This window comes from Helianthus annuus, chromosome 11 (genome assembly GCF_002127325.2).
Source record: "Helianthus annuus cultivar XRQ/B chromosome 11, HanXRQr2.0-SUNRISE, whole genome shotgun sequence".
Lineage (NCBI taxonomy): Eukaryota > Viridiplantae > Streptophyta > Magnoliopsida > Asterales > Asteraceae > Helianthus > Helianthus annuus.
Window position 1 is genome coordinate 155,827,486 of NC_035443.2, and position 5,984 is coordinate 155,833,469.

The following is a 5,984-nucleotide window of genomic DNA, read 5'->3' on the forward strand; positions in this document are numbered from 1 at the left end:
CCTCGTATAAGCCTATAAGTGTGATATCGTATCGTATAGCATAGTATATGTCCCGTACTGACCTCGTATAAGCCTATAAGTGTGATATCGTATCGTATAGTGTCGTATAGGTCACGTATTGACCTCGTATAAGCCTATAAGTGTGATATCGTATCGAATAGGTGTGGTTAGGTCACGTATTGACCTCGTATAAGCCAATAAGTGTGATATCGTATCGTATAGGTGTGGTTTAGGTCATGTATTAACCTCGTATAAGCCTATAAGTGTGATATCGTATCGTATAGGTGTGGTTTAGGTCCCGTCTAATCCTATATGCATATACAAGAACTATAGGAAACCTATACGAGACTTATACTACACTATACGATACGATACTATACTATACAATAACACCCGTATAGGCCTCTATACGAGAGTTATATATTATACACTATACGATACGATACGATGCAATACGATACGATGCAATACGATAAGATAATTTTATTTAAACGATAACAATATAATATATGTGTATTATTTACGAATAATATTGTTTTTTTATAAATAATTTTCTTTTTTTATAAATAAACAAAGGAATACGATAATTTAATTTAAACGATAACAAAACAATATATTTGTATTATTTACCAATAATATTGTTTTTTTATAAATAGTTTTCTTTTTTAATTTTTATAATTCATAATATTTATATTATTGTTTATTTTTATAATTTATATTTGTATTATTTACCAATAATATTGTTTTTTTATAAATAATTTTCTTTTTTTTTATAAATAAACAAAGGAATACACAATAAAAAAATACAAAAATGGAGCTTTATATACGCTCCTTAGAGATCCCTACGCAGCGTATGAGACGAAAATGACACAACTACCCTTGTATTTGGCTTCGTATAGCCTCAAAACAAGGGTATGAAAGACATTTTCAGACCTTTATATACGCTCCTTAGAGGTCAATACGCAGCGTATTTAAACTTTGTGAAAAAATATCCCTCAAACCTAGCAAAATGACCCAAAAAATCTAATGGTTTATATACGCTGCGTATTGACCAATACGCATCGTATATAACCCTTGTTTTCTGTGCAATGATTGGTTGTCAGGCACTGAAATCCATGGTTTATATACGCTGAGTATTGGTCAATACGCAGCGTAGAGGGTTAACCCTATACGCTGCGTATTGATCAATACGCTGCGTAGATAAACCCTAAATTTGCTAGGGTTTGGTGTGCCAATAGGCACACCCTTTTTATTTTAGAATTAGAATTTATGATCTTTATATTGTTAATTTGTTTTGTTAATTTATTTTGTTTTTTAATTGAGAATACGATCGTTATATTATTTTTTCCTTGTTTCATTTATTTTGTTTTTTTAATTTAGAATAAATTCAGATTAGGGTTTATCCAGCGTTGTCAGCTACTTATACGGATGCCGCCCCCTGCTCTTATACTGTAACCTCAGGGCAAGATGATCGAGAGATCTGATACGCTGTTTTTGTAAGTTGTTTGTTAATACATTGATTGTTTTTAAAAGGCATTGATCTGTGGATTTTCTGGGTTGAACGTGTTCTGATCATTTTTTTTTATTTGTGCGTTAGCCGTCAATCCGCTCACTGTATACACCGATCTCTCTTCGGTCTTTGTGGATCGGATCATAACATGTTGATTCTTCATAGGTATGGTCAAATATATATGTTCGTTATATTTTGTTGTATTTTGAATGTTAACAGGCACATTTATTTCATACTTGGTTATTTTTCTGATTATACTAACCATACTTGTTAAAATCAAGTTATTTTGATGTTGAGTTATTCAGATTAGCAGAAATAAATTCTGTTAAAATATTCAACTGTTTGGAACCTAGTGGTTTTTGTTCAACGTCAACTTGTTAATTTTTAAAAGGTATGGGTTGAAACCCTAGGGATTTATGGCACCGAAGAAGTGGTGGACATCTAAGGAAGAAGAAGCCTTGAAAGCTGGTGTTAAAGAATATAAAGCAGGAAACTGGAAAGATATTCTTAAAGATCCACGATTTGCTTCTATACTGGCTAATCGAACGAATATCGATCTCAAGGTTTTTCTTTTTGTTTTTGTTACTTGCAAGCCCTTGTATATCATCGATCATGAATCTGATCCTGCTTGTTTCTTTTTATGTGATCAAATTTCATACTTGGTTATTTTTCTGATTATACTAACCATACTTGTTAAAATCAAGTTATTTTGATGTTGAGTTATTCAGATTAGCAGAAATAAAAATCCAACAAATAGTATCTTTATATATATTATAATTCTGTTAAAATATTCAACTGTTTGGCAACTAGTGGTTTTTGTTCAACGTCAACTTGTTAATTTTTAAAAGTTATCGGTTGAAACTGGTCAAAGATAGTGTCAGTAGCAGACTCGTATGGAAAAACAACCACCAGATTTTTGAATTTATGAAATGTTTACTTGATAATAAGGGTTTTTATGTGAAACAAATAAAAGATACACAATTTCAAGTTCTAAATAATTTAATTAATTTGTTACTGTTATACTGTTTCACCTCTCTATCCCTGGGATAGAGGTATGGTGGTTGTTGTAGACTTGTTAAAATCAAGATATCCTCATCCTGATATGAAATTAATATTCAAGCTCTAGGATGATTACATGCAATTTAATCATGATTGACTGCAGTGATGAAGAAAAGCAACAATTGAGGAACAAACATACTCTCGCACATCCATTTTCTGTTTTGTTCTCTTTGTTATAAATACTGAATATGGTACTTTTGGTTGAAACAGGTTGTTACTTGTCCTGCAAAGTTTGCAAAACATGCATCGATCAGTGATTGCGGACATCTAGTTTCAACTGAAGACTCCGAGGCGGCTTAGTAGGCTTTCTTGGAGGGGTCTTTCCTGTCAATTTCCTTACGTGATAGCTGGATCGAAAAGTTGGGTGTTTCTTCCTTCTTAGCGAGGTTCCTTCTAGGCCTGGTTTTCTTCAATCTCTGATGGCCTGCCTCTGCATTGATTCTTCCATCAGCCTCATCTTTTGAGAGAATCGCGGGTGTAGGTGATAGCGATGAGGCTTTGGATGTCAACTTTTTCAAAGGGGTGCCATTTGGGGATGAAGAAGCTTTGATCGGAGACGATGATGAATTCAGCTCAAAATCCAACTTCTGCCGATCATCAGTGGATCTAGGTTGTCCTGCAGAAGGGTTCTGGTTAGTGTCGCCTGGATCTGAAGATTCATCATCTTCAAACACATGCGTTGCTTGAACTGGATCATCTTTCCTGCACCTCAATAGATGTTTCCCCCACGTCAACCCTGTAGGGAAAGTGAAATTGTGAAGACTTTCAGATCTCTCCATCCATAAGATTTAAATGTTGTAGCTAGTATCTTCTTAGAGATTTTTGAGCTTGAAGAGCTAGGCTGATTATTCAACCTAGGAGTTCTAATTGTAACATGTTGATTGCTCATAATGTTTTCATTTTTGTTTACTTCTTCATCATTGCTGTACATTTTGTTTTAACTTATAGTAAGATGTACTGATAGCATATAGAATATCTTTTATTGATGTTAGTCTATTTTGTCAGGTGTTATGGCCCGTTGCAGACCAAAGCACATACCATTAGTTATTGCAGCCCATAGGGTATTAAAGGCTAGTGTCGTAGGGTTCGTTTACTTTAAACGGTTTCAACTCCAAAGGTTGTGATGGTAGATGTAGTATAAATTGGTTTTATGGAGTCAAGAACAATGTTGGTTGATACTGTATTTCTACACTCTTGAATGCATTATCAATTGCTTTAATCAAATTTCCATTACTACATTGTTCTCCAAATTCACGTATCACAACAAACATGAAATAGATGGGGTGGATCGATTTGGGTCTACGAAAAACTGAGATTATTAAAGACAAAAAACTGGACACTCACAATACTCAAAAATAGCCTGAACATAAGACCCAACACTTCGCATCAAGAGTACAAGGCCATGAATTTCATACAACAAAACACTAACATGTCATAATTTTTTTCTTTCATATACTTAAATTTTTTTTGAATAGCCAACGGAACTTTATTATTACTCAAAACCAAATAAAAACAAGCCCCAGCCAGTAGCTGGATAATACAGTAAAGAAAAGCTTGAAAAGAATTTCATATACTTAAATAAATTTGATTTTTGGCAATTAGAAAATAAAATCGCTTTGCTGTATAAATCCTTAGAATATATAAACTTGAATTTCCAAGCATGTAGTTCAAGCTGTTGGTGCATCCTTTGAACTATACAAGTCATATATGCAATTTTCTGCTTTGATGACTAGGAAAACTGACAATTTGTTGGGTTTACCATCAACATCAACAAACTGTCAACAACTTATGTTTCAAAAGATGCTTTCTACATCTTCATTACCTTGATGACACTTCTCGGTGTACAAAGCATGAACCCAACATCATCAATTACCAACATCATCAATTTGTGTATCTTGAAATGTGCAGTTTTTTTAAGGATTGTGTATTTTGTTAATGTTTTTCTTTTTCTCCATTAGCAAACCAAACACAGTGACGTAATGTAATAGTTAATTACCAATGTCAAATGTCAGTGGTTGAAAATTTGACAGAATTGAACATGATTTTGCAAACTATGGACTTTTATATGTCTGAATTTACTAATCAATCTTAATATTTTAGAAGATACATCTATGACTCAATTTATAACAAAAACATAGCCTGTGTGATTTGTGTTCAAAGTTTTATCTGTCTGGATAGAGTTTTGCTGGCCCTATGTAATGTCAAATACACACCAAACCCTATACTTCCTTAACAAATTTTCACATAGACATAATATAAGAGAATAATAAAAGGAGTTTTTTTGCAGAAACGGGGGGTTTGAACCCCCAAAGAGTGCTTGGTTTGCTAACTACTCCTATTTACGTTGATAATTCTGCTGCCTTACAGATCACTAGAAATCCTGTGCAGCATTCAAAGACCAAACACATCGAAATCAAATATCACTTCATACGTGATTGCTTTGATAAAAGGCTAATCGATGTTGTTAAGGTCCACACCGATGACCAACGTGCCGACCTTTTTACCAAAGCATTTGACAAATCAAGATTTGACTTTCTATTATTGGTAAACGACATTAAGGTCAAGCAAGAGTAAAACCAACATCAGAAAATCATGTTTGTAAATATCTTTGTGTCTTTTAAATTTTATCTTAGTTTGTTGATTTTAGGGGGAGTAAATCCAAATTTGAAAATCCAAAAACATCGAAAAATTTCAAAAACACAAAAACAATAGAAAAGCAAAAAATGAGTTTCCTGGCGAGCAAAAGAGAAAATGATAGTACATCAGTGGTCTATCCAAACCTCTTTAAACCTTAAATGAAAAATATGTTAAGCAGCTCTATATAAGATGTATCGGCAGGCTCACAATCATTTTAAAGTGTGCCGGGTGATATAAACCTAAATCGACTGAAGACCAGGTGGGAACCATTCATTGGCATATGGTCTTAGTACCTAAAATGATTTTAGGTGTGTTTTAATATAAACTTTACAAAATCCAAAAAGATTTTGCTTCTAGTCGATACATCTTATATAGAGCTGTATATATAAGATGATTGTGAGCCTACCGATACATCTTATATAGAGCTGCTTAACATATTTTTCATTTAAGGTTTAAAGAGGTTTGGATAGACCACTGATGTACTATCATTTTCTCTTTTGCTCGCCAGGAAACTCATTTTTTGCTTTTCTATTGTTTTTGTGTTTTTGAAATTTTTCGATGTTTTTGGATTTTCAAATTTGGATTTACTCCCCCTAAAATCAACAAACTAAGATAAAATTTAAAAGACACAAAGATATTTACAAACATGATTTTCTGATGTTGGTTTTACTCTTGCTTGACCTTAATGTCGTTTACCAATAATAGAAAGTCAAATCTTGATTTGTCAAATGCTTTGGTAAAAAGGTCGGCACGTTGGTCATCGGTGTGGACCTTAACA

The 5,984-nt window shown here is 33.2% G+C and overlaps 1 long non-coding RNA gene across 2 annotated transcripts; it reads left to right on the forward strand.

Annotated features, from left to right (window-relative positions):
- Nucleotides 1–1,425: 1,425 nt before the first annotated feature.
- Nucleotides 1,426–3,572, forward strand: LOC118484259. Of its 2 annotated transcripts, XR_004873071.1 has the most exons (4): nucleotides 1,426–1,496; nucleotides 1,598–1,675; nucleotides 1,921–2,073; nucleotides 2,780–3,489. It is a non-coding gene; the product is annotated as an uncharacterized LOC118484259 (long non-coding RNA). The 2 variants fall into 2 exon arrangements; XR_004873070.1 differs by having other exon boundaries at nucleotides 1,598–2,073; nucleotides 2,780–3,572.
- The last annotated feature ends 2,412 nt before the right edge of the window (nucleotides 3,573–5,984 follow it).